This window comes from Vipera ursinii, assembly GCF_947247035.1.
Source record: "Vipera ursinii genome assembly, chromosome: 1".
Classification (NCBI taxonomy): Eukaryota; Metazoa; Chordata; class Lepidosauria; order Squamata; family Viperidae; genus Vipera; species Vipera ursinii.
The window spans coordinates 329,808,155-329,820,482 of NC_139512.1; positions in this window are offsets into that span (position 1 = coordinate 329,808,155).

Here is a 12,328-nt window from a genome sequence, read left to right on the forward strand (position 1 = left end):
AATGGTCAGCCCAAGCACAGTTTGGTATGCATCTCCCTCCTTCTTCCTAGTGGATGACCTTGGGGCAGCATCTTGAAGAGACACAGCTTCTACTTTTGATTTCTCCCTTCATTCTACATCCCCACAGTTCATGACAGTTTGTCACTGCATAACAGTGAAGTACAGCAAGCATAAGGTCACAGCTGATAATCATCTACATATCCTCTAAGAAGAATACATAGCAGATGGGGCACTAAATATCTAAAACTGTTAGGTCAGCTGGGCCAGCTGGGGAAGGGAGTTAGGAAAGGGGTACAACTTTGCCTTTTTTAAGAGTGGAGGCATCACCCCTTTCCTCAAAGTGATCAACATCACAAAATGGAACCAGCCACATGACACCTCCTTGGCTACGTTTTCTTCCTTGACTGAATCTAAAGGGGCACAAGTTCAGCATACAATGCAGAGACCAATGTCCAAGACATCTGGGGTCACTTGGTCAAACTCATTCCAGATCTTCCCACATATATACATATGGGGAAATGATTTTGACATCCTTCCTTGTTAGCGTGAGGCTACATGCATGCATAGTTGTTCCTTTACCCATTGATGCATGGTAACATGGAAAGACAGATATGCTCAGCAGATGTTAATGGCAGCGTGTTCAAATAGACATTTGCCCACAAGATCATAATATAGCTTTGCTTTTAGTTTTGGTTTTCATTCCATCATATATCACCTCATCTCTCTCTTGATTGACCATTACATTTACTATTAGGTCAATCATGAAATGCTGTGTTTAGTTAATTGAACAAGGGCAATCGACTATTGCTTCTACCAGTGTGCAAGTGATGGCACTCTCATCAGACTGTGAAGTAAGAATTTACACCTACAAAGCTTAATGCCTGGAAAGCCTGACTCTTTAAAAGGAATGTGCTAATTTAACAATCTGCTCAAAACTGTTTATTTGTATTGAGGTGACCCATGTATGCAAAGAGATAATTATTTAACCATATCAATGTATAATCCTAGATGGGGAAAAAAGAAACAATAAGTAAAGATTAAGAGATGAAATGTGCTCATTTTTAAATTTTCTATTCATGTTTTTAACAGACCCAGCTAACCCCCACCTACTTTTACCAGCCCAGGAAAATGTTCTAGAAAGGAATTTGGAGAATGGGATTAAATGTTGACACCTCTTTTAAATCTGTGGAATAGAGAAACCAGTTTTAGTTCCCTTTAATCTTTTCAAAGCAATATTAGTAATTAAGAAACCTGAAGTATCTCAGTTTAGCATCATGTTCTCTATCTCTCATACAAGGGAGTTATCTTGCTAAAGTACAGAATAGCTTAGATCAGTGTGATATAATCAGATAGACTTCAGATTTAACTATTAGTTTAAAACACTGAATGAATGTTTAAGGAAATCCAAACTGAAGTAGCATAAATATTCCATCTCTTTGGTAAGTACTGTAAATTCAAACAGTAATTTATGATTTCTAACAGAATAATGTCCCAAAGGTGCTTTTTCAAAAGGCAACTGGACTTTTTTTCCCCCTTGAAGATATTTCGCTTCTCATTCAAGAAGCTTCTTCAGTTCTAACAGAATAATCTTTTTATAAGTTTATTTTATTTCATTAAATCATTGCATAAGATAAAAACAGGCATTAGGGAGGGAAAAAGAACAGGACATTTGATTTCTGTTCATCTGCAAAATGTAGATAATGTCATTTTTTCATGGCAGTATTCTGTGAAGCATCCAAAGAAATTTGAATTGTTCACCAATAGCCTGGATTGGCATCCAGTTAAATGCTTAAATTCTTTCTTTTTCAACTGATTTTAGTGATTGGGCAGCATGAATTAAGGGATGTGATCTCAACTAACAGTTTTCAGATAATTTTCAAACATGAAGACCATGTGCCATCTTATAAGATTCTTCTTCGTGCTGATGTTGGTTCAACCAGGTAAGAAATAAATGAATCTGTTTTGGAATCTCTTTGTTCAAGAGAATAAACTTTGGATCTATGGGAAAAGGTCTATGATAAAGGACAAATCATATGCATCAAACTTTCTGAGTAATATATACCGGGTAATTCTAGCAAAACGAATGTGCCAAATTCATAAGAAATTTTCAATTGTCTAGAGGAATTGGGGAATGAGATCTGCTATGCAGTTTTCCCAAAAATTATTTCAGAAAGCTCAAAAGAATCAAATTCATAAACAATTAAATCCATGTATGGTATTCTGTAACATACTGAGGGCAAGTGAAGAAATGACAGTGCCAGTAAAATTATGTTATATTGTATATATTCAAAAAGAATATCTAAAATAAAATAAAAACAGAACTGAGTAGAATTCTTAGAATTTTGAAGCTCTTCTGGCTTGTGATATACATGGAAATGTGATTCCAAAATATTCTATTAATGTAGCATTCAGAATATTTGGAGCACTCAAATGTACTTCAAAATAAAAACAAAACAAAGCATGAATAAAATTATATGAGATAAAAGTATCATGCTGAATTATGAAAGCATGTGCTGCATGTCTGGAACAAAATCAATTTTATATGTTATTGAACTTTACCCTAGAAATAAATTCTAGCTGGCAAGATAAAATACAAATATATCCTCCACTTTCTTAATGTGACCAGTCATATTTACAGCATCTTAATGGAGAAATTACAGGATTTCAGGAGTAAAAACAGGAATGGATATAAGAATGGTATTTTGTAATAGTCAGTTATCGGGCGAGGGGAAGTGAGATGGGATCCCCACTTGTGACATGTAGCATCTTCTGCTATCATGCAATATGTCCTACTGTAATATTTATTTATTTATAATTGAATTTATTTATTTATAATTGAATTTCTATACCGCCCTTCTCCCGAAGGACTCAGGGCGGTGTACAGGGTAGTAAAAGCTTTACATACAAAAGTTAAAATGAAATTAAATTAACTAAGCCCTAACAATAAATAATTAAAAATACCCCAAACCCTTAAACCAGGCCAGCCTGTTCAAATAAATTTTTAATCTTTATTCTTTACTGGTTTCTGTAAACTACTCAGAGTCTTTGGACTAAATATTTTTGAAGTTTAGGGTCAGTAAGTAAATAAGTAAATTTATGTTGTAGGCTGCCCAGAGTGGTATCAGAGATAAGTGACTATGTAATTTTGATTAACAAATACATAAAAATAATTAGAAAATAGTCCATTAATAGCCATTAGTCTTAATGTCTTTTTGCTTCTACTGGAATCATAAGCAGCATGCCTTAGATGTTAGTCACTAAAGCTATAGATAGAAGAAGCCTATCACCCTTTTGCCCATGTCTGTAAATTTCTTGATGCTAATTTTGCCAGTGATACAGAATGTTGGTCTAAATAGACCATTAGCCTAATCTATCTACATTTTTATATTTCATATAATTAAGTTATACCAATATTATATATTGCATAATTGGATCCCAACCAATTAATTTTACAATATGATTTTGTCATGAAAATTAAAAGAAACAGGCAATATATCTTTCTTCTTCAAAAAGCTTACCCTTGCTATAATTATATTCAACTTTAAAAAGAATCTCTAGAGAGATCTTCCAGCCACTTAGATCATGGACTGAGTCAAATCACCACTTCTATCCTTTGTTAAAAAAAATGTTCCTCCCTAGCAGCAGCCACTTACCTGCCTGGTGGCTTCCTGGTGGCTCCCCCATTGATGCTTTCCTTGGTATCTTCCCTCAAGCAAAGTAAATGGGGGAGTTGGTAGGTATTAAAGAGAGGGAAGGAAGGAAGGAAGGAAGGAAGGAAGGAAGGAAGGAAGGAAGGAAGGAAGGAAGGAAGGAAGGAAGGAAGGAAGGAAGGAATTAGGGGGAGGGAGGGAGATTTCTGATGCTCTATGCTAGCTTTCTACAAGGAAACTCAGTGGAGAAGCTGGCAGGAAATCAAACGTCACTCCCTCTCCCATGCTTTTTTCATCACCTGTGCTCATTTTGTTTCTCTGTTCGGGTAAGGAAATATCTATGGGATGATGACATAGCAGAGCATCAGTTGTCTAGTTCTTTATAAAGTTCATCTGATAAACTAACTGGAATGAGCCCATTTTAGGTACTGATTGAGGCATCAGGTTAGAAAGTGGGAAAATATGAGCCAGCCATCCTCTCAGGCCTAGGAAGGAGACAATGGAAAGTACAATAAAGGGCCAAGAAAACTTCAGGCACTCACCAGAAGTCAAGACTGACATACACAGAGAGAAAAAAATCTATTAGTCATATATATATATATACATACATACACACACACACACACACATACATGTATATGTATATATATATATATATATATATGGATCTTTGGTTATTCGGGTTTTTCCCCGCGTAGAACTAAATGTGTAGGCGCAACGTTTCGACAGAATCCCATCCGTCATCATCAGGTTGGTGGCTTTAGCTTCCTTCTTCTGGGAGAAGCATGTGGCTGTTTGTTCGTATGTGTACATGAGTGTTTAGTAACAGAACTATTTTAAATACTTTAATAAGGAAACATGAAATAAACTAATCCAACCTGTAATGTCTCACTCCTTCTCAGTAAGAGAATGTTAAAATTCTTCTTTATTACAGGACCTTTTCTGCAGTGTCTCAGATTCTTTGAAGCTACAAGGATGTTGTATTTTCTCAAAGGCATCCTCTTCTTTATGTCAGGGTTCCCAATCCCTGGGCTGCAGCCCACTGGTGGCCCGTGGCCCATTTGGAACCGGGCCACGGAAGCAGTAGCCAAGTGAGTGCGCACACACATGCATGTGTGAGAATATGCATTTCTGAATGCAGTGTGGGCGAAACCATCCCCTCTCCCCACCCACCACTCTGCTGCCACCTCCACCAGTCCACCAAGCTGGAAAGGTTGGAGATCGCTGCTTTATGTCATTGGAATCTCCAAGTAAACTCCACCAATATGGAAGTAATCTAGGGACATATTCTGTTTTTCTTTATGAAGTGAACAAACGTTTTACATAAAATAGCTGAAAAAACACTGATGCTGGATTTATTAATTTTGAGGAAGAAAAAAAACACTACCATCATTCTAGCATATATCTGGCACTTTGAAATTAGAAGCTTCTGCCACTTAATTTTCAGTGTAATTTTTTCACCGTTCATCTTATTCAATAAATTCAATTTTTCCTTTAAAATCAAAAGATTGAGGACTTCCAAGTGTTCATTCTTTCAATAACAACTTGGAAGGTGATGAACTACTGAATTCTTGGTTCCAAAATGTTAATATGGGTAAAGCCTTCAGTGGCTTTTGAGATGAATCAAGAACAAAGACAACAGGAAGTACAATATTTCTTGATCTTTAATATCATCAGCAAACTGCCAGATATTTTCCATGGAAAACATATAACCTCTTTCCCTCATGAGAAAATACAGTGAGGAATGACCAAAAACTTTGCCCATGGAAGGAAGGAGTTGTAAATATGGTAAAATTAAAGAGAAATCACATGTGCCGGTTTTAGTCTCAAGTTGTTTTTTTCTCTTTGATCACAAATTAATTTTCATTTCTTTTTTACAGGTGTCCCCCAATACATTCCAAGTAGAAGACAATGTGAGAAAAATGGAGGAGTGTGCATTTTCTCATTCACCTGCTCTTGGCCTTTCCGTATCAGGATTGGACGTTGTAATTTTTTTCTCAGATGCTGCTCATTTCACAAACTGGTTCGTGTATCAGTTTAGAAATATACCTCACCCATGTGTTCAATATTAGAGTAAATAAAACCAGTTTTTAAGAATATATTTGTATGTACTAAATCACTTGATGTGTTGTAATGTGAGAACATTTACTCCTTTTTAACTTGGAAAGCACTTTTGTAATAGTTTAGAAAAAGAAAGATTCAGTAAAGAGGCTACGGAAATTGTACATAATAAAAAGCCAAGAGCAAAACAGAATCAACAAAATCGCAATCATATTAGAAAAGGAAGGATAGAGATTGCATCTCTAAAAAAAGCTGCAGGTAGTCCTTGACTTACGACCATTTGTTTAGTGACCATTCGAAGTTGTTATAGTGCTGAATGAAAAAAGTTATATCTTGTGCCCAAAATTACCACCACTGAAGCATCCCCACAGTTATGTGATCATAATCCAGATGCTTGGTAACCATTTGCACTTAGGGCCAGTTTCCAAGCAACTCACATGTGACCTTCATGCAGTCACCGTTTGCAATCTTTCCTGGGATCCTCTCCAGAAAATCAAAGGGAAATCCAACAGAGAAGGTTGTAAGCTGCTGCTGCTTGCCAAAAGGAGTCCCTCTCTCCCTCCTTATTTCTGGGAGCTGGCTAAATTAGTTCCATGTTAAAATCCAAGCAGTATTTTCAGCTATGGAGGATTTTCAGGCTCAGAGTTGATAGGCTGAAAGCCTCTCTACTCTGAGGTTGAAAATCCTCTGTGCCAAAATCAAAGCAAGATTTTCAGGCCCAGAGAATTTTCAGACCCAGAGTCAAGGGGCTTTTGGAGTCCCTCCATGCTAAAATCCAAGCAAACTTTTCAGGCATGGTCGATTTTCTTTTCCAGGAGTGAGAAATCTCTGAAGCCTCTCTCCTCTGGGGCTGAAAAATTCAAGTGGTTCTGAGGCCCTTGCACATCCTCCCCTACCCTCCTATGTACCCCCTCATTCCTTTCCTGCACCTCTCAAAACCCCCACTTTTTCCCTCTCCCACCCGGCAGCCTAAGGCTTGCAAATTGTTCCCTGCTGCCTTGACTGTAGGAAGCTGGAAGAGAGATGCCATGTTTCACAGCTGGGGCATTCACGTAATGGTGGTAACTGGGATTTCCTGGCTTGCCATCACTAAGCAAAGCAATTGTACTTTATGACCACATCACTCAGCAATGGAAATTCCCATTCTGATTTTGGTTATAAGTTGAGGGCTATCAATGTTTATTAACAATTCAAATCAGAAAGTCCTATAAAAATATTAATATTGCAATTGACAATGTTCTTTTTCTTGCCCAAGATAGTTGAAAGATATCAAGTAGCATCACTTCAAGTTATAGAAATTTACACAACCATTGTAGGCTATTGAACCTAGCAGACCTGCAAAGCAATACTGCTTTGCCTCACCAAGGTACTTTGTTCTGCAGATGCAATGCAATTCTTTAAGATGAGAGTATAGTATGAGGGAGTGTTCCAGAAGATACTGTTATTAAAACAAAAAAAAAAAACAGGTTGGGAATGTGATCTTGTCATTTAGAATGAAAATTTCACCTGGTCATCACTTTAAATCCAATTATAAGAATTTACTAAACTGGGTGAAAAGGGTTTATTATAAGAGGTCCTATATATTACCTCTAGCCCTTTGCCAGCAATTGTAATAACTGGCAGGGGAATATGCACATTTCTTTCAGAAATCAGACAAGTTTTCTGAACATTTGCTAACCATTTGCAGAGGCCTTTCAGATTCTACAGCTGCTGCACGAGAGGCCATCAACACTCAAAGTCAGATGAAAAAAAGAAAAATGCACACAAAATACACACAGATACAAAATATCCCATTTGCTTTTCTGTGCTAAGAAGTCAGGCCCATCTGCATACTCTTTCTGATTGTTCACTGACTGAATTAACAGAACCATTGCACAGGTTTACAAAGGTCAGAGTACTCTAGTTTTTCCTTCTGTATATACTAGGATGATGCTCTGACTTCAGATAAATGACTAATCCTGAACAAACTGGGAATCACTTTGGCAGAGGAAGAGAAGTTCAGATCAAAACAGGCCTTCTTTAAAGAAGCATCTACCACGACCCAAGTTTGTACTACAATATATGCGCTGGAAAAATGTGAATGATCAATCTAAGTTAATTCAGGAATATTCAAGAGATCATCTCTGAGTAAAAATACTGAATAAAGTCCCTCGAGGAATGTTTGTAGAGATCTTTTCATTGTGTAAATATATATATAGCAAAGCAAAGTTCCCCTGACTTCTTATTTTTGATCATTTTTTAAAAATCTTTATTGAACATTTATGTAAATCTGCTCTCTCTCTTGTATCTGGTGCTCTAGTTAATGAAGGTTGGCAGAATTTTCAAAGATAAAATGCTTCTGTTTATGGCCTATTTATGGTTGCAATTAGTACATTGCAATATTTTAAGGAAAAAGAGAAATAGACAGACCTGGCATTTATTGGCAATTGACTAACAGCACTAGGCAAAGACAGCATGGGAAGGTTTTCAGGAAAAAAAAACGAATACCAAATCTTCTGGAAAAAAATGTGATATTTACTAAGAAAACTTAGGATCAAACCTAGGAATGGCAAAGACATGCCATAATGCACAGAGATATAATCTTGAAGTCACTGAAACTGGAACTGATCTTAAATTAATGTATTATACTTTAGTTCCTCTTTCTGGCACACCATGCCTTCTGCAGAAGCAATGCACTGAAAATTTCTTCAGATACACATTGTACCAAAAACGTTAATGCCAAAAGAGACTGAGAAATACCTGTGTTTTTTAGAAGAATAAGAGCTTATCAGACCAACCTGTGGCTCACTCAACCTCTCTTGCTTGCTGAGGTTTTTTTAAGAATATCTGATCTTCTACATGCAAATGTCTTGCCTTTTTATTGCTGCTTTTTTGTGAATGTAATACAATGCCTGTATTCATTTTTAAATTCTTCTGGTATAAGCAGGTTTGTAGAATTAAGTACTGAAATGAATATCTAGCCATGGATATTCAGATTATGATCTGTAGATTTTTCCCTACAAATATATTGTTATTGCAGCTATGCTAACACCAAGTAACTTGCCAGCAAGCGCACAGTAACACACACACACACCAATAATCTGCATCCCATTCCACTATATACTTCCTCTGAGATTCTGCTTTCATAACTGAACTATCATAGCCTTCAAAAGGAATTGATGTGCCTTAAACCAATCCTCTCTTTTTCATGGAGGGAAGTTACTTAGAATAATGTCCACTTTAGGTTGGTAATCAGTGGTGGAATTCAGCTGGTTCGCACCACTTCGGGAGAACCGGTAGCTAATTTTTTGTTGTCCAGGCCCAGAATGGACTTCCAAAAGCAGCATCCACACAGAGAACCAGTTGTTCACATACTTGAATCTCACCACTATTGGTAATGTAAAACATATCAATCCACTTCATAAACAAAAGACTGTAGACAGGTAATTTTTAGGTTGATTTACAATTCCTTAATCACCACTGTAACAAAATTTGGAAACATACCAGTTTCCAAGTATAATTGCACTACAGTTTTAATATTGATTTGGAAATGTTCATTAGATTACTTTGCTTTTCTCCTGCCTAAGTAAGATTCAATTTCATGGGAGGAATTCATATACTTTTTTTTCTTTGAAACAGTGTCTTTATTTACTCTTTTATGGTAAGAAATGAGTATTTTTTTCCAAATTGGAATACTTAATAAAGGAAAGGAGGATTGCCTGAAGTTTCACAAATACAGAGATGCATATGGATATACTAATAATTGCAACCTTTGTGTTTGCTTCCCATATTTAGATGGTAGTTCTTATGGAAGCTGTCCATCTTTGACCTTGATTGTGTGTGTCTGTATGGGGGGGGGGTCATTTGCACACCCCTTCAAGTCTGTCTTGCTTCTCGGAGACTACCTGAACAAGCCCCTGCAGTTTTCTTGCCAAGATTTTGTAAGTAGTTTGCCTCTGCCTTCTTCCTAGGGCCTACAGAGAAAGACTAGCCAATGCCACCCAGATAGTTCTGAGCCTAAGGTGGGACTAGAATTTACAATCTCCCAGTTTCTAGCCTGATATCTTAACCACTGCACTAAACCTTTCTCCTATCCTACATCTAGGAAGACAAAATAACATACGTCAGAAGCCAAAGAAGTTTTATGTAATATGGTGGTGCAGAAAAGGACTACCGTATTTTCTGGCGTATAAGATGACTTTTTAACCCATGAAAATCTTCTCAAAAGTCAGGGGTCGTCTTATACGTCGGGTGCTGAAACTTTAGGGACAGGGCTGGCTGGAAAACCTGGAGCGGATCTCCCATTTGTTCTGCGCAGGGAAAGCGGGACCAATTGGAGAAGAAGCTGCAGTCTGTGATTTTTTACAGGCTGGGGTCTGGGCGTCTTTCCTTCTAAAGTTGAAGAGCAGCTGCAGTCTATCCCAACTTGAAAGGCAGATGGGGAATGCAGCAGCCAGAGCAGCTGCTTAGCTCTAAGGACACATTTGACTCAGGAACTGGGCAGGCTGGCTGGAAAACCTGGAGCAGATCTCACATTTGGTCTGCGCAGGGAAAGCTTTAGAGTGAATTAGGAAAAGTTTAATCCACTTGCATTGTTTTATGTTTACATGTTTGATGACAAACAGCCTTATGTTTATAAGTGACAGTTTTCCTACTAAGTACCTGCATGTCATAAGCATTTGAATTAAAATTACCATATTAAAATCAAATCTGATGTTTTTAAATTTTTATTTGGTGTGCGTTGGAAGAGGGGTAGTCTTATACGGTAAGTATAGCCCAAACCCTATAATTTAACAGGAAATGTAGGGGGTCGTCTTATACGCCCAGTCATCTTATACGCCGGAAAATACGGTATTCATTCAAAATTCCCAGATTCATTTCACTTTTGTACCTAATCTAGCAGTCTGTTCTGGAGAACTTATACTAAAATTTGTATGAGGGAGATAATAATTCTGCAATCTACTCTACTATAGATTGCAGATTGTGTTAATCACGCAGTAAGGGAGAGTTCAACAATTCCCTAGGTAGATTGATTCTAGACTGAATTGTTCTTATTGTTAGGATGTTTTCTTCCCATTCACTCAGAATCCGATTTCCTGTAATTATTATTTAATTAATTAATTAACTCCCCCCCATTCTCATAGTACACATTCATCAAAACATTTTAAAATGTACAATTTAGATATATAAACACAGAAACAATAATGGTTCATTCTCTGGGGCCAGGCTATTTATTTTATTTATTTATTTTATTGCATTTATATACCGCCCTTTCCCTGAGGACTCAGGGCGGTTTACAGGGAGTTAAAAATCAACCATACAAAAGTTAAAACCCAATTTAAAAAATATTAAATCAACCCTGTACTATTAAAAACCCCAATTAAAATGAATGTCTCCTCAGCCTGGGCCCGAGAGCTCAAAGAGCCAGGTCTTCAGGCCCCGGCGGAATGATCGGAGGTCGGGAGCAGTCCTCAGCTCCACCGGCAGCTGGTTCCAGAGGGCAGGCGCCCCCACTGAGAAGGCCCTATCCCTGGGTGTCACCTGCTGGCAATCTCTTACCGGCGGGACCCTGAGGCTACAGTTCAACATCCCCAAAGCTATATTTTTACAGATCTATGAAAGCTTGTCAGCCAAAAGTCAGTCTCAGAATGTGAGATGCTACTTGTAGCAGTCACTCAAGTAACTGGATTCATCATGTCCAAATTCTTTAATACAACCTTCACACTAATACCTATGTGATGGAGACAGTGGCCCCCAGTCATATGCATGAAAGTTTAAAATGTGACTGTATCTCCCCAGAGTTAATTAAATGCAATTCAAATATTGACCTCTCTCTCTTCATGCATTAACCACACAGACAAGATTCCATAAGAATGGACAGTAGCTATATTTACACCCATATAAAAATAGCAGTAGGAAAACCCAGCTAATTAAAGGCCAATTAGTTTACAGTATTGAACATCATTAGCAACCTATATGCCAGGCACCTATTCACCAAAATTCAAACCTAGATAACAGATGAAGAAATAGTTGACCTTGAGCAAGCAGGGTTCAACTGGGATGATCCACCACGGACCATTGCCTAGTGTTCAACATCTGGCAGACAAATATACAAATCACTCTGATTTGTACCTATATGCAAACTTAATTGATTTCAAAGCAGAATTTGATAATATCTCCAGGGTTAGGGTCTGGGACATTTTTAGACAAAGGTTTCTTGCTCCTAATTTACAAGTTATCTGATAAAACCAGGCTTAGAGTGAGATGTTAGCAGGGAGGGGACCTTTCTGATTTTATCTAGACTGTCACTGGGGTGAAACAAGAATGGCTTTTAGTACCTTTGTTTTTAACATATATTTATGTATTTATCAAATTTATTTTATCAAATTTATATGTCTCTCATCTCGTGGTGCAAGCCATGATATTAACTATTTGATTAAAACCTTCCAGATAGTTGATGTTCATGTGCCTTAATTAGCTGATAGTCTTCTCCCCATCCTATTCTACACAGATGATGCAGTTCTTCTCTCCCTGTCTTCTGTAGCTTTGAACTGGTCACTAAGAACCCCAACTTCCTACTATAATGAAGAAGATTATAGTTATTAACTATAATACAGTTTTAGTTTCTTCCAACAAAA